Genomic DNA, 22,847 nt, shown 5'->3' on the forward strand with positions numbered 1-22,847 from the left:
CACCTTGCTGCCAAATGAGGCCACGAAGGTAGAGTTCAGGAAGGGGATTGCCGCTGTCACTGTCACCTCTCTGCAGCCAAACACCTAGGAAGGCCAGCAGTCAGCATCACGGGCTTGGCAGAAGAGAGGACAGAGAACCTCAGCTGAAAACCCCAAGCGACCGCTACATCTACCCACCACCACATCTGGCTGATCAAAAGGCCTCCAGACAGCAACGGCCACGGCTTCATGTCTGCTTTTAAAATCTCACTCAAATTTCCCTTTGGGCTAGCTCTAACTCAAAACCATACGGGGACCTTTCAGCTGTAGATTCTGAAGAAGTTTGTTATGGAAACATGGCCTCATTTGAATAATCGGGGAGTGGATAGGTTAGATTATTGATTGGAAATATTCATTTTTCACCCTCCCATCCTCCCATGAAGGAGAGAGTGTATTTTCCTATTCGTTGAACTTGCTTCAGCCAGTGGAATGAGGCGATTGAGGATGTGCCAATTCTAAGCCTAGGATTAAGAGGCTTCATGGGTTTCCACTCAAATTATTTTGCTCTGCCATGGACATGAGACTAGACTGCCAGGTTGGACTCTTGCTCCTAAGAGGAGGAGAGACATAGGCAGAGCTGAACCACTCCAGCTGAACCCACTATACATCAGCCAAATGCTGGCTGACCCCTAGATGTGTGAGCAAACCTACCAAAATCAGCAGACCCTGACTAATCAACCCAACCTAGATTAGCTGACCCCTTGCTGACTCCCAGATGCATGAATTACATAAATGCCTACTGTTGTATGCTGCTGAGCTTGTGTGGTTGTGTCTTACACCGCATTACTATGGCCATAAGAAACCAGAACAGAAATCGGTACCAGAAGTGGAGTGCTACTCTAACAAAAACCCAAGATATGTTGAATTGGTTTGAGGACCAGTGGAAGGAAGTAGAGAAACCTAAAGAGGCTGAGAAGATGATGAGAAAAAATAACTTGAGGATGCTGAACAGTAATGATTCATGTTAAGGAGTCTGAAATAGAAAATGTACCTAATTAACTTATGAATCTAGGCATGGACATCTCCAGGCAGAATACTGAAAGTGTGGGTTGGTTGCTTTTGACTTCAAAAAAGAGATGAGCTCAGAAAAGAACTGGCCAGTTTGTAAGCAGAATTTGGAGGGAATATGAAGAATTTGGAACGTGCTGAGTTAGAAAATAAAACTATTTCTCATTTCCAGCCTTTCCAGTCAGCAAAATATTTTCAAATTAGGATACAGCCTGGGAGCAATAATCAACCCCAGGGTGCTTCCAGCAAGGCCTGACCTCAGAGTAAAGACCAAATCAAACACACAGTTGCAAGATACATTGTTAAGAACTTCATAAGAATTAAGGTGGAGTCTAGTAATCCTTTCAATTGTTCAAAAAGATTTTTAGAAAACTTAAGGGTGGGGTGTGAGAGTAGTCTGATACACCACCTATAATACCAGTAAGCACATCGAGAAAGGAATATTTTTAAATGAATTATGGATATGGTTTTTGGTACATAGACTAGACTGAAACCAAATATATATAAAACACACAAATTTTTCTAAGAGAGCCAGAAACTGTTCCAAATATAAAAGGATCCCTGGGCCCCTGTATTTGAGTTCTCCAAAACTCTGAAGAGTTCGATAGATAGATGATAGATAGATAGATAGATAGATAGATAGATAGATAGATAGATAGATGATAGATAGATAGATAGATAGATAGATAGATAGATAGATAGATAGACAGACAGACACACACACAGACAGACAGACAGACAGATAGATAGATAGATAGATAGATATGGGGGGTGGAGAAGGATTGATTTTAAGGAATTGGATCATAAAATAGTGGAAGTTGTCAAGTTCAAAATCTGAGTTCTCCAGAACTTTGAAGAGTTCAATATATAGATAGAGAGAGAGACACAGAGATATGGGGGGATGGAGAAGGATTGATTTTAAGGAATTTGATCATATAATTGCGGAAGTTGGCAAGTCCAAAATCTGAGTTCTCCAGAACTCTGAAGAGTTCAGACAGACAGACAGACAGATAGATAGATAGATAGATAGATGATAGATAGATAGATAGATAGATAGATAGACAGATAGATGATAGAGAGAGAGAGAGAGATGATAGATATGGAGGGATGGAGAAGGATTGATTTTAAGGAATTTTAAGGAATTGGATCATATAATTGTGGAAGTTGGCAAGTCCAAAATCTGTAGGGAAGGTCAGAAGGCTTGTGACCCAGGGAAGAGTCAGTGTTGCAGCTCTAGTCCAAAGGCAATTTACAGACAGAATTTTCTCTTCTCCAGAGGAGATAGTCTTTTATCAGCCTTCAGCTGATTGGATGAGGCCCACCCACATTATAGAGGGTCATCTGCATTACTCAAAATCTACTGGTTTAAATATTATTCCCGTCTAAAAATTGACCAAATATCTGGATTCCATGGTCTAGCTAACTTAACACACAAAAGTAACTATCACAGTCCCAACTTTCTTCAAAATGAAAGCCAACTGGGAAAGTTTCTGGGCCACCAATAGAGCATATTTTCTAAAGTCTTTTTCAGAAGCACCCCAGGAGATGATACAAAAGGGAGAGGAACTCAGAGAACAGAGCCAAGACTTGTGCCAAACAACGGAATGAGGAACTAGACTCAGTGACCTGAACCTGGGGCTAATCTGAGAACACTCACCGTCATCAATGCAGGGGAGCCTGGCAATATTTGCCAAGTGACATTTCAAAATTGCTATGGACCAGTGACTAATATGTGCCTCCCATTCTTCTCCCTTTTACCTAGGTGTGTTTACTATAAGTATCTTGTACTCATTTTACTATATTATTCTGAATATGTGTGCAGAGGAGAGAAATCAATGTGTTCTTTTATTTCGAAAGGAGTGAAGAGGAGTTACATCTGGCCCTGATGTAGACCATGAGATCTTGAACTTTGAGTCTAACACCATGATTGGATGAAACTTTTGGAATCTTTCTATTGAGGTTAACATATTTTGATTAATATTATTAATAAGAGGGTGATTGTATCAACTTATTATTCAGACATATTCATTTTCTCCTCTCCTAATACACACACACACACACACACACACAAAATAGCAGAGTATGTATTACTGCCTCTAGACTTTAAGAATACCATATGACTTGCTTTGGTCAACAGAGCAATGTGGAATTGATGGTGTATCAGGCCTGAGCCTAGCCCTTTTGAGGTCTCATGTGTTTCCACTTGCTTTCTTCATGGGAAAACATGTCCAGGTGAGCTTGCTGGTCACATAAGGAAAACAATAGTCACAAGGCAGTGGAGAAGAGCCCAGTGTGGATCAGCTGACCTGCCAATTCACAAATGCATGAGCAAGTCCAGGCAAGATTGGAAAAGCCAAGCCAAATAAGTTGAGCCTAGATTAGATCATCTATCCCCAGACACACGATACACAATAAATAAGCTTTTTGTTGTATAAAGTTGAGATTGTTCTGGGTTAGTCCATTTGTGTTGGTGTAAAGGAAACCTTAGGCTGGGTAATTTATAAAGAAAAGAGGCTTATTTGGCTCACAGTTCTGCAGGCTGTACAAGAAGCATGGCGCTAGCATCTGCTTCTGGTGAGGGCTTCAGGGAGCTTCCGATCACAGTGAAATGGAGAGAGGAGTCAGCATATCACAAGGTAAGAGAGGGAGCAAGAGAAAGGAGAGAAGGTGCCAGGCTCTTTTAAACAACCAAATCTCATGTGCACTAATAGAGTAAGAATTCCCTTATTGCCGCAAGGAAGGGACCAAGCCATTTATGAGAAATATGTCCCCAAGACAAAAAAGTCACTAACCAGACCCCATCTCCAACATTGGGGGTCAAATATCTCCCTCCCTCCCCCTCCCTCCCTCCCTTCCTTCCTTCCTTCCTTCCTTCCTTCCATCCCTGACACAAACACCACTCACCAAACCCCACCTCCAACATTAGGAGTCAAATTTCTTTCTTTCTTTCCTTTCTTCCTTCCCTCCTTCCTTCCTTCTTTCCTTCTTTCTTTCTTTCTTTTTCTTTTCTTTCCTTCCTTCCTTGCTTCTTTCCTTCCTTCTTTCTTTTTCTTTTCTTTCCTTCCTTCCTTCCCTCTTTCCTTCCTTCTCTCTCTCTGTCTTTCTTTCTTTCGACAGGTTCTGGCTTTGTCACCCAGGCTGGAGTGGGGTGTGGTGGCATGACCTCTGCCTCCTAGGCTCAAGCCATCCTCCCACCTCAGCCTCCCGAGTAGCTGGGACTACAGACTCATGCCACCATACCTGGCCATGAATCACATTTCAACATGAGATTTGGAGGGGACAAATATTCAAACTATATCACTTTCTGATTGCTTGTGATATGACATTCTTGTGAGCATGGGACATCTATACAAGAAGTAAGCTGGAAAAAGCTTTAGGAGAATTAATAGGGGAGGGAAAATAATATTTAATGATGGCTTATAAAATTGTACTTTTTTTAATTCTTAGTAAAAAATAAGATGAGATAGAGTATTGACAGATGCCTCATATTTAATGTAATGAAAGCTAAATTCCTGTTCCCACTCCCACCCTTCCACCATCACTGCTTCCCGCTGTCTTCACCAACTTGAAAAATGGCAACTTCATTCTACCAGTTGCTCATGTCAAAGCCTTAAAGTCATCCTTGATTTCTCTCTTTCTCTCACTTCTCAAATCCAATTCACCAGCAAATTCACTTAGTGCTTCCTTTAAAATATATCCAGAATCAAAAAATGTATCTCATCCCTACTACCTGCTTCAAGCCATAATCATCCTTGGTCTTGACTTTGGCCATCCTTTGGCCACCCCTGACATCTTCCTGCTTCTCATGTGCCCCCCTACACTTCATTTTCCAGAGGAGAGCCAGTATCCTTCCAGAACAAGTCAGATCATGCCATTATTTTTCTCACAACCTTACAATGACCGCCCCCCTCCCCCTCATCATTTAGAATAAGATTTCTTACAACAGCCCACAGAGGCCTAAGTGATCTAGATTCTGCCCCTTACCTCTTTGACATCAGCTCTTACCACAGTCACCCTTGCTGGTTCTACTGCAGTGGCATCAGTTTTTGTAGCAGACCCTGTCAGTGCTAAGGCCACATCCCCACAATACTCATGGGTTCTCAACTCATTTGTGCCTTCCTGCTATAAGTACCCGTGGCTCTTGACCTGAGTACTTTCTCTGGCATACTGGGCCCGCACTCAGGAAAGGCACAGTGCTGCAAAGCAGCCCTCAGCTAATGTCAGACTGGATTTGGAGGATCAATATCTCTGCTTCCTCATCCCTTGGGTGGGAAAATACTGAGAGCTTATTTGACACACTGTCCTGGGTCCTGAGCAGGACTGAGCCACTGGTGCCCATGGTGACAGCTTGCTCATTAATGCACCTAGTATTTTATTCTTCCCTTCCCTGTCTCACTTTCCTTCTCTATCAGGCTTTCTGGGATCACCTCCCAAGTATTCTACTTATACTCAAATCCTTGTCTCAGAGTCTGCTTTGGGAAAAACCCAATCCAATATAGCTTTCTTGCTGTTTCCTAAACATGCCAAGTATACTGCAGGGCCTATGCACTGACTTTTAACTCTACCCCTAATGCTCTTCGTCCATATAGCTGAATGGTTCATTCCCATGCTCACTCGGGTCTCCACTCAAATGTTACTTTATCCAAGGCCTTCCCCAACAAGTACACTTTCCCTCATTCTTATTCTTATTCTTTTTTTTTTTTTTTTTTTTTTTTTTGAGACAGAGTTTTGCTCTTGTTCCCCCAGCTGGAGTGCAATAGTGCGATCTCTGCTCACCACAACCTCCGCCTCACAGATTCAAGCAATTCTCCTGCCTCAGCCTCCCGAGTAGCTGGGATTACAGGCATGTGCCACCACGCCCAGATAATTTTGTATTTTTAGTAGAGACAGGGTTTCAGCATGTTGGCCAGGACAGTCTCAACATCTTGACCTTGTGATCCGCCCGCCTCGGCCTCCGAAAGTGCTGGATTACAGGCATGAGCCACTGCACCCGGCCTCATTATTCTTCTGAACACTTTCACCCTGTTCATTTGTTGTTGTTGGCCTTCCCCACTAAAACGTCCGTGTGTGAGAGCAGAGAATTTGCCTGCATTGATCACTGCTGTACATTTCATTCCCAGCACCTAGGACAGTGCTTGGCACATAGTAGGTGCTCAATAAACATTTGTTGAATTAATAGTTGTTTTTTTTTTATTTCTCTCTTTCTCTCACTTCTCACATCCAATTCATCAGCAAATTCACTTGGTGCTTCCTTTAAAATATATGCAGAACCAAAAAAATGTATCTAATCCCTATGACCCTGCTTCAGATATTTTTACAGATTTTATTTTTTTACAGATTTTATTTCACAGATTTATATTTTTAAAGATATTAATGACAATGGCACTTATTGAGGGATTTATATGTTTTGACTCCTTTAACTCTCTTGACAAGTACTACTGCTATCCTCACTTCACAGCTGAAGAAACTGAGGCACAGAGATGCCTCAGTTTCAGCTGGGGTAAGTGGATTACCCCAGCCACACAATCAAGATAAAGGGGAGATAGAATTTGAACCCAGGCAGTTCGGTCCTAGAGTCCACAGTCTTTGCTGTTTTCTTTCTGAGTCCCAGAAGTGTCCACAATTACACTAGACAGCTGATCAGACCACAAACTCCATTCTTTTTTTGGGGCTTGAATTTTTAGTTTTTGGTAATTTTTTTTTCCAATTATGAAAGCAATACATGTTCATTGTAGGAAATGTGAATATTTAAGAAAAAAAAATAAAGAATATTAATCTCTTAGGAATGCTGTTCACATGTGGTTGTTTTTATTCCAGATTTTTTTCATCTAAGTATGTATGTCAAATATTTGATGCAAAATTAGTATCATGCAATATACTTTTACATTTTGTCTTACTTTTTAGAATTTTAATATTGTGGCAGGAAACACTTGTTGTGTTAATATTCTTAGAAAATAGAATTTAAAATGCCTACACAACAGTGCAGTGAACATGATTTTTAATTTATTTAGAAATTTTCTTACCCTTAAGTATTTAGCTTGTCTTAGATTTTGGTTGGGAGTAAATGAACATGTACATAAATTTCTGTGTCCGTTGCTGGATTACTCATTAGGACAATTCCTAGCAGCAGAGCAGCTGAGTCAGAGGGCATGCATGTGGCTGATATGGGGCTTGATTTATACTTGCAAATGGTGCTTCCAAAGTATTTGACCAATATGCATTCCCCCCAGTGGTAGAGAAGACCCCGGTGCAACCTTGCTAGAGGTTGTTTGGCTGAGTCACGCTGCCTCCCCAGCATACACAAAATGGATCTTACAGATGAGAAAATAAGGCTTAGACCAGCTGGGTGACTTATGTGAGATTAGTGACAAAACCAAGCAGGGACAACAAATTGTGTTTCCTCCAAACCAGAAGAAAGAGACACGAACCAAGTGACATCCAACTGGCAGAGATACCACAGCTTGAAATGTCACCTCTCCACCCACCAACTCCACCCCAGCCCCTGGCCACCCACAGACTCTCTTGCAAAGCAAACACAGCATACTATGTCTTCAGCGATTCCAGAAACTTCGCCTCTTGGAACCTGCCGGAACATTTCCAAATCATGGCCAAATTATAATTTCTCTCACCCACACAGTCACCAAATGACCCATGTGATGAGGAATTTGCTATCCACTGCAGACAAGATCCAACACCAATAAAATGTCCTGGCCCCAGGCTGTTCAAAGGAAAGCCTCTGTTTTTAAACCTCGTATTAAAAATAAATACATAAATTTGACAGCTGTCAGCAAGACATATGTGAACTAGAAACTCAGGTCATTGTCTTTTGCCTTTTTCTTAAAACAAGATGGGGTTTCTGTCCTCTATTGTGATTTCAGTCACAGCAGAGGGACCACAGCTTGTTTTAGGATTATAGTCAAAGCTATCACTGGAAGAACAATTTGTATTGCTACGCCAAAGCTGGGCTGCATATTAAAATATTCCCACTTCTCCTTTTGTAACTTGGAGTTTCTCATTTCTTTTTCCCAATGTCTATCAAAAATCATCTTTTTTTAAAAGAATAGCAACTTAGCCCTTGTATCATTAATTTTATTTTTTTCAATCTACTTTAAAAATATATATATACTTAAATATAGAGATTGTCTTAGTCCATTCAGGCTGCTATAATGAAGTATCATAGACTGAGTGGGTCATACACAACAGAACTTTATTTCTCACAGCCTTGGAGGCTGGAAGTCGGAGATCAAGCTGCTGGTATGGTTGGGTTCTGGTGAGGGCTCCCTTCCAGGTTGCAGACCGCTGCCAACTTCTCATTGCATCCTTGCACGGTAGAAAGAGAGCTACCAAGTTCTCTGGCTTCTTCTTATTAAGACGCTAATCCCATTTATGAGGGCTCCACCCTCATGACCTCCCAAACCTCCCAGTACCAAGTACCATCATCTTGGGATTAGAGTTTCAACATATAAATTTTGAGGGGAACATAAATATTCAGTCCATTGCAGATATAATGCATTAATTCTGTTTTCATCATCCACTTTGGAAATAGATATAGTCAAAGATAGATATAATGCATAAGTTTCCAATTCCTTTTTTTTTTTTTTTTTTTTTTGAGACAGAGTTTCGCTCTTGTTGCCCAGGCTGGAGTGCAATGGCGCGATCTACAGCTCACCACAACCTCTGCCTCCTGGGTTCAAGCAATTGTCCTACCTCAGCCTCCCGAGCAGCTGGGATTACAGGCATGTGCCACCACACTCGGCTAATTTTTTATGTATTTTTAGTAGAGACGGGGTTTCTCCATTTTGGTCAGAGTGGTCTCGAACTCCCAACCTCAGGTGATCCACCTGCCTCGGCCTTCCAAAGTGCTGGGATTACAGGCGTGAGCTACCGCGCCTGGCTCCAATTCTTTTTAATTGGTTAGGATCAACTACATCAAGAGGAGCAAACTTCTGTAACCAAATGCAGGGTTTTACAGAGCTTGAGAGGTCTCTGCGATTTGTCATCTTTTAGATATTTAGATATTTTTTCTTTTAATCTTTATACTCTTATTTTGAACTTTCATTTAATTTTTTAGTTGAAATGAAAGTTAGACTTAACTGCAAACACTTTAAGATGAGCTCAGTTTCCTGCTCACATATTGTCTTCAGAACCCCATTCCCCACTGGCATCTGATGCCCAGCCAATTCTCAGTACACATTTGTCATCTGTTTAGTAAAGAAGAAAGCCTCACAGATGTGAAGTGACTTACCTAGGCTGCATCATAAGGCTGACAGAGGCAGGGCCAGAACCGTCTTCTGAGTCAAATCCCGTCCCAACCTCTCTACCCAGAGAGAAAGCCTAGCTAAATTACCTGCAGGCCAGGCCCTGTTCCAGCTGCATGGAATTTTTTTTTTTTTGGCTCGCAATGCACTGGGGGCCATGTTAAGAACATCCTTAGTTTGGTGCAACTTTAGACGGGTGGGTTGTTGTCTAGAAAATATTTTTTCTACTAGAAAATTATTTGTTCAAGCTTTGGGAGAACTTGCAAAAAAATACTTTTAACTTTGTTTAAAAATCATAATTAAAATGCTTCAAAACCCAACCTATGTCCTAATTCCAGTCCTCTCCTCTCTAGAGGAGAGCGTAGGGCTTTTCCTTTCCACCCTGCTGCCCATCCAGTAGCCAGGACCCTTCCCTGGAGAGGTCACCTGCCCACCATCTTGTCCCCTTCAATCTCCAAGTGCAAAGTCACCAGGTGCCAGCTCCCTATGCCCCTCACTCCTCACCTGCATTCTCTCCTGAGGGTGTCTCCTTGCACCCCTCACTCGTGCACATGGGCAGGAAAAGGGAGCCAGTTCCTTGGGCATAGGGCTGCCCCATAGGCAGAAAGATAAAGATCCACGCCCTACTCACCCCACCTCTGCCCAGTCCAAGGGAAGCCATCATCAACCTTCCACCATCTCCTTGGCAAACTCCAATTTTTTAACCCACACATCCAGTATCTATTAAAATATTGATTTGCTTTGTAAATAATATACAAGTGTTTGAATAATTTTATATGTCCTATAAAAACAAAAGTACTGAAATTTGAGATAAAAATAAGTATGAAGAGAAATCCTAATATTTTCTTTCAGTGCCCCCAGGAGACTGCTTATAGAGGTATTTGCTCGCGCACACACACACACACTCCTTGAGGTGTGCACACTCTTCTCAGAACCTTTCCATCCAGTCTGTTCTGGAGCCTGGGTCTGTAGCATCAGTGCTCTGTGTCAGCTACTGGGGAGTGAGGAAGGGTGGGCACCCATCAAACAAGCATTTTAGGCACACTTCACCCATCCTGTCCACCATGGATAGAATGCTAGAGGAAAAAAATTTTCTCATTTTTTTGCCTGTTTCTGCTCTTGTATTTTTATATTACCAAAGCCTATCCTACCCAGCCTTTAGAATTCTAAAGAATACAATTTATGTAATGTATAGCTGAGGGTACAGGATGGCACTCAGTTCAGTATCTGTATTTTTCCTTTTTCCTTTCTTAAAAACAGGGCTTTGCTCTGTCACCGAGGCTGGAGTGCAGTGGCGTGATCACGGTTCACTGCAACCTCAAATTTCTGGGCTCTAGCCATCCTCCCTCCTCAGCCTCCTGAGTAGCTGGAACTACAGGTGCACGCCATCAGACCCAGTTATTTTTAAAATTATATTTGTAGAGACAGGGTCTTGCTCAGGGTGATCTCAAACTCCTGGGCTCAAGCCATCCTCCCACCTCAGTCTCCTGAAGTGCTGGAATTACAGGAGTGAGCCACCATGCCCAGCCTCAGTATATTTTGTTTTGTTTTGTTTTGAGACACAGTCTCGCTCTGTCGCCCAGGCTGGAGTGCAGTGGCACAATCTCGGCTCACTGCAACCTCCACCTCCCGGGTTCAAGCAATTAACCTGCGTCAGCCTCTCGAGTAGCCGGGATTACAGGTGTGCGCCACCACACCCGGCTAATTTTTGTATTTTTAGTAGAGACGGGGTTTCACCATGTCGGCCAGGCTGGTCTCGAACTCCTGACCTCGTGATCCACCCGCCTTGGCCTCCCAAAGTGCTGGGATTACAGGCGTGAGCCACTGCGCCGGGCCAGGCTCAGTATTTTTAAACCCAAATTATTGCCAGAGAAATTGGTATATTTATTCAGAGGAAAAATGCTTGCATTAGTAGGCGAGAATATCTGTCATCGTCACTTTACAGAAAATGGAAAAGGATGAGGACTTTACAAAAACTAGAAATTCCATCTCGGGTGTTTTTCCTCCTCAGCAACGGGACAGGTCGTTCCAGTTTTGGCCAGGCGGTGGCGCTCGAGGCAAATGGTGCCATGAAACGGTCCTTGGATGCACTGACCCTGAAGATGCTCTCAAAGCACGAGTCCGTTCATCAGAGTGGACTTGACACCCATTAGAAACATTCCCGGAGAGCGTTGGTGTGAAGGTGCGGGGAGAGTCGGGGAAGCATCCCTAAGCCCTGCTAGGCGAATCTGTGCTGCTGAGATTACAGGGTCAGCACAAAGCAGAATACAGGACCCGAAAATAATAGCTGCACCGGAAGAATACTTGACCACTGTAAAGAAGGAATTTGATGAAGAGCAGTCACCGAGTGCAGCCCTGGGCCGGCTAAAGGAAAAGAAAAAAAATCACGCAACTGCCGCTCGGCGGCGGGAATGCCAGGCGGGTCAGAGATGGGAAACAGGGTGCTTTGCAGCAGCGGTGCAGGCGCAGGGCAACCCCCTGCCCAGCACTGAAGTCTAGAGCAGGCTCTGCGGGTAAATAGGAGAAAATCCTAGTGAGCCTTATTGTGATTCAACATTTAGAATTTTCCCCGAATTCTGACCTTGAGATTTAATAAAAGGCCTTTTCAAGTTACACTGGTACTCTTTTCATATGGAAATGAATTTGGGGTGATTGTTTTCACTGGTGTCTTATTACCTTACGAAATTATGAGTACCCCTTTGCAAGGAAAAAGACCTTCTGTCCTTTGGATTGCTGTGTAAATATGGGTAATTATCATTCCTATTTAAATAAACTTGAAAAAACAAAAGGAGGCCACGTAGGCAAAAGTTCATTTTGAGGAAGGAAGTTCTCCTAAAAGCAAGGGTAAGTAGATTTTGCTTCAATCTGCATATTTTTCAAGGAAAGACTTTTAAAATGAAATGTTTCTAAAACCTGAAATTTTAAAGGCAAATACATAGTCTTTTTAATAAAGCAAAGCATATTCTGCATTCCCACCTTTTACGAGAATAAAATAAAATATCTAGAGACAAATACATTTGGATTTGTGAAAGGAAAATAAATATTGGGACCACAAAATCACCAAGCTAAGGAGAAAAGTCAAGCTGGAAACTGCTTAGGTCAAACCTGCCTCCCATCCCTCTGCTCACTGAGATGAATGTGTATCTGCTTGCCTCATTTTAAAAAGTTAATCAGAAACTCAAAAGAAGGCAATCATTTGTCTCTTTTTTTTTTTAGACGGAGTTTCGCTCTTGTTGCCCAGGCTTGGGTGCAGTGGCACTATCTCGGCTCACTGCAACCTCCACCTTCCGGTTTCAAGCCATTCTCCTGCCTCAGCCTCCTGAGTAGCTGGGATTACAGGTGCACACCACCACGCCTGGCTAATTTTTGTATCTTTAGTAGAGATGGGATTTCACCATGTTGGCCAGGCTGGTCTCGAACTCCTGACCTCGTGATCCTCCTGCCTCAGCCTCCCAAAGAGCTGGGATTACAGGCGTGAGCCACCACACCTGCTCATTTGTCTCTTAACTACCTATGACTTGGAAACCCCGTCTCTGCTTCAAGTTGTCCTGCCTTTCCAGACCGAACCAAGACACATTTTACGTATGTTGATCAATGTCTCATGTCTCCCCAAAATGTAAAAACCCAAACTATTGCCCCGACCACCTTGAACACATGTCATCAGGACTTCCTGAGGCTGTATCACCAGTGCAAATCCTTATCTATGGCAAAATAAACTTCCTAAATTGACTGAGACTTATCTCAGATAGTTGGGGTTCACAGGTTCATTTTCAATTTCTAGAGAACCTCTAATGGAGTCATAATTATAAAAGTCTCATTCCACTTCTTGGAAATTTGGGGACGGACAGAGAGAGAAGATTGTGATTTACAATGGGGCAATAAGGAAGAATAATGAAAAAAAAAAGAAAGAAAAGATCAGCATCCCCTGCAGGAATAACTATGTTTTATGAAGCTGAGCCATGAAGCAACTAACAGAATCATATCCCACACCTCTCCCAGTAATGCCCAAGTTCAAGACAAGCTTTGCAGTAAGAGCACCTGAGTCTGTCATTTCATGTCCTATTTTTCTGTTTCATTTTGTACCAGTCCCTGGAAAATTCTCTGTGACTTCCTTTTCCAGCACATAAGGGCTCGTGTCTCTGAGAGAAGCCAAGTCCTATCCTCTCCAGATAGAATGAAAAACTAGGACTCCTCCCTACCACCCATTCAGCTCATGTGCACAGGAATTCTCTTCCTTCACTCAACTTTCCCACAACCCCCAGAGCGTATGTGGATGTTGGGTTGTTATCTATTAATTGTGTGATTTGGAAAAGGGCAGCAAAATGGAAAGCATATTGCTCATATGTGTCCTGGGGAGCTGCTCGAAAAACACCTACACAGAAAATACAGTTGACGCTCTATTTTTTCCAGCTGCACCCCTTCTTCACAACAGATGTATACTTCGGTGAAATACTGCTGGTCTGTAAAAAGGAAAGGTTTATTTCTAAAACAGTGTAGTCATTCTCTCCAAAGTTATACCATAACCCAATTTAAAACAGGGTGGGAAGCAACCCACTGAAATTTTGAACCAGCTCTAAATTAGAGTCCAGAAAAACAAATGCCTAAATAGTTAATTATGGGAAAGTCCATCCAGGCTTTGGATATCATGTACAGATCTTTCTATTTTTTTCCAAATAAAGAATAATGAAAAGAAATTAGCGGTAGAGTATTTCTGATTAAATACCCAGAATAAATACTCTATGTAAAAAAGACAGTATAGATTCAGTGGCAGAGAATACAGTTTCTGGAAGTAGATTTCCTAGGTCCAAATCCCAACACTTCAATTTACTAGAGTGGTGACCTTGGGCAGTCATTCAACCTTTCGGTGACTCAATTTCCTAACCTCCAAAGTAGAGATAAGAAAATTGCCTCTTGAGATAGCTGTGTGGTATGGGTTAATACATGTGAAGTATTTGGGATAGGTTCTGTGCTAGGAAAATATAAAGTGCTCAGCGTATTTTCCCATATTATTGTTTCTCTTAACTGATAACTTTTTCTCAACACACAGATAAAAAAAACTTTACTTTTATCGTGTTTCAACAGCCATGTCTAAAATACCATGTTCTGTAGGGTTTTCAAAATTGTATGTCACTTCACTAGCAAGAAGGGTAAGATGGCTATATGATTTGGAGACGTTCCATACAATAAGTGTAAAACTGTTAATATTTTTAATGTGTTTTGATGTTCTTGGAAACAATCTAAATATCCTACAATAGGGAAAGAGGAAACGGTTAAAAAAGTATGGAAGATGGCCATATATTATGGGCGCAGTGGCTCAAATCTATAATCCCAGCACTTTGAGAGGCCAAGGTGGGTGAATTACTTGAGGTTGGAAGTTCTAGACCAGCCTGGCCAACATGGTGAAACCCCATCTCTACTAAAAATACAAAAATTAGCCAGGTGTGGTGGCACGCACCTGTAATCCCAGCTACTTGGGAGACTGAGGCAGGAGAATAGCTTCAACCTGGGAGGCAGAGGTTGTGCTGAGCCGAGATCTCACCATTGCACTCCAGACCAGGCAACAAAGCAAGACTACATCTCAAAAAAAAAAAAAAGAAAGAAAGAAAGAAAAAAGAAAAACAAAGAAAAGAAGTTACAGAAGGGGCAGAGGATTTAAATAATACAAATAAATGCTTGTGTGTCAAGTGAAGCAAAAAGTGTAAATATTTTATAAGTGGTAAACTCTCATATTATAAAATGGATAGGGATAGACTGAAAGTTATATGCTAAAATGCTACTAGTGGCTTCTGCAAGTGGTGGGACGTGGGTAATTTTTGTTTTCTCAGTTCTACTTTTACTGACTTGCCAAATTTTTCACAAGATTAACCGAACACTTACTCTGGGCAAAGCACAGCTCTAAGTGTTTCACATGTGTTAGTCCATTTGTGCTGCTATAACAAAATACCACAGACTGAATAATGTGTAAAGAACAGAAATTTACTTCTCATGGTTCTGAAGGCTGGAACGTCCAAGACAGAGGTGCTGGTGGGTTTGGTGTCCAGTAAGGGCTTCTCTCTTGGCTTCCAAGATGGTGCCTTGTTGCTCTCTGGAGGGGTCTCCTATGGCAGAAGGAATGGAAAGGCCAAAAGGGCCTAAACTAGTTCCCACTGGGCCTTTTATAAGGCACTAATCTATTCTAATCCACTGGGATTTAATCACATCCCCAAAGGCCTCATCTTTCAATGCCATTGATATGGTTTGGCTGTGTCCCCACCCAAATCTCACCTTAAATTTTAATAATTCCCATGTGTCAAGGGCAGGGGGAGATAATTGAATCACGTAGGCAATTTCTCTTACACTGTTCTCGTGATAGTGAATAAGTCTCATGAGATCTGACGGTTTTATAAATAGGAGTTCCCCTCCACAAGCTCTCTTGCCTGCTGCCATGTAAGACGTGCCTTTCTCCTCCTTTGCCTTCTGCCATGATTATGAGGCCTCCCCAGCCATGTGAACTGTGAGTCCATTAAACCTCTTTTTCTTTACAAATTACCCAGTCTTGGGTATGTCTTTATTAGCAGCGTGAGAACAGACTAACACAGACATCAAAGTGGGATTAAGTTGCTACATGGATTTTAGAGGAGACACATTTAAACCATAGCAACATATATTAATTTATTTCCCTCTCGCAGAGGCCATTTTACTTAGGTGGTTTATTGTTGCCATTTTACAGATGGAAAAAAGAAGAGAGAGTGAGAACAAATAACCTGCCCACAGCTCTATCCTTGGTAAGTGAGGTAGCCAAGATTCTGAAGCAGGCTTCTGACTCCAGAGTGCTCCTAACCACCAGTCTACACTGCATCTTTACACACACATCACTTCGAAATAAGAAGAAAGTTCATTTTAAAGAATTTAATTTTGCCAGACAAATAATTTGACGAAATATGGTATTTACTTTAGAATACATTATTCATACGTATGATATTATGGATTTAGTTTTCATGCAGCCCAATATAGTATCTGAAAAATATTAGATTTCTATGGCTTGTTTTGATTTTTCTGAAATACTATTCCTTTCAAATTTCTTTGGTGGAAGTAACTTCTAGAAATACAAATCCAGATTTACCCTCTAAACAAACACAAAGGACATAAATCTTTTTATATTAAAAGAAATGTACTTTTAAAAGCATATTTGGGTGAGGATATATTGAAATATGTCTCTGCAATTCATATCTGGAAGTGGCCCAGTGGAGAAGAGAATTACGGGATGAGTAGGTAATGAGGACTGACTTCTACTTATTTAAGAATCATAAGGCTTCATTAAATTCCAAGGTTTACTTCATTTTCTATCTTCTTTAAACATCAAGTTTAAGAATTTGAACCAAAAAGTAGAAGAAAATAATTCTTTATTTAAAAATATATTTAATTTAACATCATAAGTGAACCATAGCAAAGTCTTAAAAAAAATAATTGTGGCAAATTGGTCTGAGATTCCACCATTATGACAGATTACAATGACCAAGGGCATTCGCCTCTGTCAATTGATATTCTAATGTCTTCATTCAGCAAATATTTACTGGACATCTTCCATTGTGCCAGCCACTGATCTAAGATTTAAAAGCATTTGGCAAATTCTTTTTGAATTGGCTACTCAGTCCAGGAGTTTGAGGTTAAATAGAGTCTACAGATGTTTAGACCTAAGGAAAGCAGACATCAGGGTTATGTTGAACCTTCCAGTGTCAACCCTCAACAAAGCTTTCTTTTGAAGAGGTAAATGGGAAGCATAAAGATTTTCCTTGAAAATCTTGATAGACGATGGCACAAAGTAGGTGAGGGTTTGGATGGTGATGGGGGGTGAAGCCTAGCAACTGAGTTTATGAAAGATTCTGGGAAAGCCTTACCCATTCAATGTGCTAGAAATAAACCTAAAATAAGTGGCACCATTCAAGCAATGACATTTTGAGAATTAAAACATAGCCAAGTCTGAAAGCAGGACACACCCTCACTAACTCAAGAGAACCTTGACATAAAACAATGCCCTCCTGACTTTCCTCTTGCTTCTCTTTGCCTGTTTGTTTAATCAAATTACGCTGCAGCCGTCCTACAACTGCATAGTGATTTCTGAAAGGACTCCACTGGAGTTCATTCCATTTGCATCAGTCAAAGAAGCTGTCTTTCCCTTCAAATTGCCTTCCCTATAGCCTTCAGAATTGTAACAAGGGATGGCTTTTGTCTTCCAGCCTTAACAGGAAGATAAAAGTGAAACAATTTCCTTCTCTCTGTAACCAGTCTCACATGATGATCTGCCCAGGAAACTGTAGGTATATTGTAAAATATTACTGCTCCGCAGATAAAAAATGGTTGTGGTGAGATGCCAAGAAGTCTTTATATATACACATATATATATACACACATATATATATATACACATATATATACACACATATATATACACATATATATACACATATATACACACATATATATACACACATATATACACACATATATATATACATATATATATATCTGATTTTCTCTCTATCTCTCTTTCTTTCCTTCTTTCTTTCTTTTCTTCTTTCCCATTTTCCTTCCTTCTCTCCTTCCTTGCTCTAGATTTAACATTAAAACTGACATGATGCCACAAGTTTGAGCACAACATGTCTAAGAACGAGTTCTTAGGAGATGCGCCTGGGCCCCAAGAAACACAATGATGATGTGCTCCTGGGCCTGGAATCTCAAGGCTCAAGGAGCTCCACAGTCCTGACCCAGGTGATGAGGAGGAAAGCTCTTCACTCCTTCAGACCTCTAATTCCACACCTGGAAAAAAGAAAGACGAATTGGACAAGAGTCTCCCCAAGTCTCCTCTTGTTCTTACCTTGTAGTTCTAGAATAATGGAATGTCGGGAGCCCACGTAAGCTGCCTTCCTCCAACAAATGTGCACTGGGGTAGACCCCTCCTTCTTTCCACCTTGCTGGGTTGTACTCAGAAGCGTCTCTGCTCTTGGCTCTCCTTGACCATGCTATGGCCAACCACACCCTCCCTGAAGGATGGTGGTATGAGTCGCTCGCCATCAACAGCTCCCACCTTCCCCTTGGGTTCTTCAGCACCTTCTTAAAGTCCCCGGCAAGAGGAGAGAGAACCTAATACTTATCCATCAATGTAATGGGTATATAGGAATGAGGTGTAATCACCTTTATATATTCATAATTTAATCCTCCCAGCAGCCCAATGAAAGCCAATCAACCATTCATGGATCCAACAAATATTTCAGAGCCTATTTCTTGTGTGGTTGATAGTGGAGCCTGCGTCTCCAGTGGGGACACAGTAGAGCTGAACTGCCATCCAGGAGGTGACTCTCAAGCGGGAAACAGGAAACAAGAGAGCACACAAATAAAAAGACAGCAGGAAGGGAGGTGCACTTAGATTAAGTGAAGGGGCACCTTAAAGGGAAGGGGCATTAAGTAAGAGACCTGAGGGGTTGAGGAAGCCAACATTGCAGGTGAGAGTACAGGCCAAGGACTCAGGGAGCCTGGTGATCTCAGGCTCAAAACCTTAGTGTGGCTGGAACTAAGGGGAAAAAAACATGATAACATTCCCAAGGTAAGCAGGGCCTCAGATGCTGGGCAGCAAATGTGGGTTTTATCCTGAGTACAAAGAGCAGTCATGTGCCAAGGAGCCCAGTGCTGCTTCCACTGCAAATATCTAGGTTCCAAGAGCCCCTCAACCCATCTCCTCCCTGGACAAAGATCCACCCTCAAGCTACTTCTCATATCATTGGCTTGCATGTCGCTGACTCTCAAGCATGCTCCTAGTCATATCCAGGACTTGTTCTTCAAGTCTTATCTTTTATTGTAGCACAAAACCTTTTGGCCTCTGTTACGCAAATTCAAGATACCAGTCATTTGAGGAAGAAGTAGAGAAGGGAGGGAAAACAGGGTCTTCTTCCCCAGCTGCCCTAACTTGTTTCTGCAAAAGACTAATGTGTTTCCAAACTCTCCGAGCACAAGAGCTCCCAGGCAATTACTTTGGCAATTACTTTAGGGAAGCCAATGATAAACTTCCATTGAATTGCTGGGTTTATGAAACGATAGTGTTTCCACAAGTGTAGACTGCAGAAGTTTTGAGAGGTATCAAAACTTATTACATAAAGGTTTGGCAATATGGAATTTATAGAAATTAAGTAGGTCTCTTGACTACAGGACTTCTCAGACCCTTAATCTGCAACTGCAGGGCAGGAGTCTCTGGATCATCATGGCAGCTATTTTGGTCCCATGCCCCTGGACTCTGCTGGTCTGCTTTCTCATCTCTATCTAGAGTACTGTATAAGCACCAGGAAGGCAGAGATTGTATCTTAAATATTGCATGTCTTGAATGGTGTCTCAAGCATAGTGAGATCTCAATTATTAACAAATACTTATTAATAAATAAATGAAGGAGTCACTAGCAGGTGATTATTTTCCAAACTTCTCATATTTTTTTCATGGAACACATCTTTGGACTCTTGTTCTAAAGAAAAGACCCCTTAGGAATGCTTCTAAGGAACGCTGCTTCAGGAAAAAATGACAACAAAACTATGATGTTGTCCACGTTCTTTACCTAATATGGAAGAACCTAGAATTCATTATTACATTTGGTACTTTTTTCTCGTAGGGAACTTGTGTCCTCTAAAATTTATTTAAACTGAAAATGTCATCGTCATCATCAGTCAAGATAGCCATCTTGCTTTGTTCCTCTGTTCTCTGTCTCTGTCTCTCTCTCATTCTCTTTCTCTCTCTCTCTCATTCTCTCTCTCTGTCTCTCATTCTCTCTCTCTCTCTCTCCCATTCTCTCTCTTACATACACACTCACCTACACAATGATGCATGGCCATAATCATTAAAAATTATTTTCAGATTAGAAAATTCAGAGAAGAAAACAACTATTGGTAATCCCACAGTTAAAATGTTGGCATTTTTCTTTCTCCTGGTCTTCCTTCTTTGCTTTTTTTTTTCTGAAATCATGCTTTTTTTTTTTTTTTTTTTTTTTGAGACAGAGTCTCACTGTGTCACCCAGGCTGGAGTGCAGTGGCGTGATCTCGGCTCACTGCAACCTCTGCCTCCTGGGTTCAAGCGATTCTCCTGCCTCAGCCTCCTGAGTAGCTGGGATCACAGGTGCATGCTACCACACCCGGCTAATTTTTGTGTTTTCGGTAGAGACAGGGTTTCACCATACTGGCCAGGCTGGTCTTGAACTCCTGACCTCATGATCTGTCCGCCTTGTCCTCCCAAAGTGCTGAGATTACAGGCATGAGCCACCACGCCCAGCCCCAAATCACGCTTTTCATGCACACACTGGACATGCCATGGGAGGGACCTACCAGATACCTTCCTCCTTTCTCTCTCAGAAGCCTGGTGTGCTCTGCATGCCCACAGCCCCATTCTTGGGCCAATCCAAAGTGGCTCCTTTTGCATGAGGAACTGACCAGAGGCACGCTGGAGCCACTGAGCCAAGCTGACTTGAGCTTCCTGCATACCCGGGCATCTCAAAGGCTGGAAGCTGCTCTTGAGAGTGAATTTCCTAGAAGCTAAAACCCTCCCACTGCAAAAAGATCCTTCTTTTTCCCACCACAGTAAAAAATCTAATTCCTTTTCCTTCTTCTTTCTTATTCTGCGTGTAGTATAATGTCTTTAAAAGCTGTTGCAAAAATAACTGCTCGATATGTCACTCCAGGACACTAATTGTTTAGTAGGATACACATTTCCTGAATTCATTGCAGGGTTATAGGTCAGTTGATTTATTATTATTTGTGCAAAAGCAAATGGCTTTTGAAGTGAAGCTGCTTCCTGGCAACAGAGGAAGATCCCAGCCCTCGGAATGTGCATCTGCAGCTTACGCCCGGACGCATCCCGGGACAAGGCTGTGGTCTTTCACAGCACCTGACTGGGTCTGGCTCTCTCACATTGCACACTTAGCAAAGACCTGAACAACTGAGGCAGGCGAGTGTTCAGACATTTTTTCTACTCACTCTTTTTTTTTTTTTTTTTTTTTTTTGAGATGGAGTCTCGCTCTGTCGCCCAGGCTGGAGTGCAGTGGCGCGATCTCCGCTCACTGCAAGCTCTGTGTCCCGAGTTCACGCCATTCTCCTGCCTCAGCCTCCCGGGTAGCTGGGACTACAGGTGCCCACCACCACGCCTGGCTAATTTTTTTTGTATTTCTAGTAGAGACGGGATTTCACCGTGTTAGCCAGGGTGGTCTCGATCGCCTGACCTCGTGATCTACCTGCTTCGGCCTCACAAAGTGCTGGGATTACAGGTGTGAGCCACCGCGCCTAGCCCCTGCTCACCCTCGACAGAGTGAACAAGCACTCTTCCCCCCTCCCCAAAACACTGAATCCCAGCATTCATAACGTGCAAGCCTTTCACAGAAAAGCGTTACAATCTTCTAATTAAATTAGGTGCTTGTGGGAAACAGCACAATTAAAACCAGAAAATAATTTAGGAAGATTAAACCCATTAGGGTAGGACTTTTCTTCTTCAGTGGAGAGGAAATACAATTAGGTGAACTAACTTATTAAAAACACCTACACAGATATCTAAACACCTCCCAAATGCACTGAAATGCTTTGCTCCCTGTGAGGCAGAAAGACTCCACTTCCTTTTCTCCCAAATCAAATTAGAAAGCCCAACTCAATGATTCCCCAGGAGAAATATTTACACCTCAAAATAGATTGAAGGAAATTTAATCTGAAGCTGCCCAGAAATTACCATAGAACTAAGTTATTTCCGTCATTTTAGGGTGGTAAGCTCATGATTTCATGATAAGAGCTCCCATTCTATCACCTAAATTTATATAAACCTTAAAGAATAAACAAAGGGGTAGAGATCTACTTTTCAGGATATGGACAGAAAAGTTCTTGTGGTCTTAAGTAATTACAATATAAAGATGGGTATAGATATGACCTGACACATTATACAATAGATAATTTAGGTATAATATAGACTTAATGGGCAGGGCACAGTGGCTCATGCCTGTAATCCCAGCATTTAGGGAGGCCAAGGCAGGTGGATTGATTACTTAAGGTAAGGAGTTTGAGACCAGCCTTGCCAACATGGTGAAACCCCGTCTCTACTAAAAATACAAAAATTCGTCAGGCACGGTGGTGCATACCCATAGTCCCAGCTACTCAGGAGGCTGAGGCAGGAGAATCGCTTGAATCTGGGAGGCAGAGTTTGCAGTGAGCTGAGATCGCGCCATTGCCTTCCACCTGGGTGACAGAGCAAGACTCTGTCTCATAAACAAACAAAAAAAGATCAAAAACAAACAAACAACCAAAAAATCCTTAATGAACATGTATGTTTAACGATATATATATTGGATCATGGGGACGGTTTCCTCCATGCTGTTCTTGTGATAGTAAGTGAGTTCTCATGAGATCTGATGGTTTTAAAAGTGGTATTTTCTCCTTCGCTCTCTCTCTCTCTCTCTCCTGCCACCATGTAAAACATGCCTGCTTCCCCTTTGCCTTCCACCATAATTGTAAGTTTCCTGAGGCCTTCCCAGCCTTGTGGAACTGTGAGTCAATC

The sequence above is a fragment of the Pongo abelii genome, chromosome 22 (assembly GCF_028885655.2).
Source record: "Pongo abelii isolate AG06213 chromosome 22, NHGRI_mPonAbe1-v2.0_pri, whole genome shotgun sequence".
NCBI lineage: Eukaryota > Metazoa > Chordata > Mammalia > Primates > Hominidae > Pongo > Pongo abelii.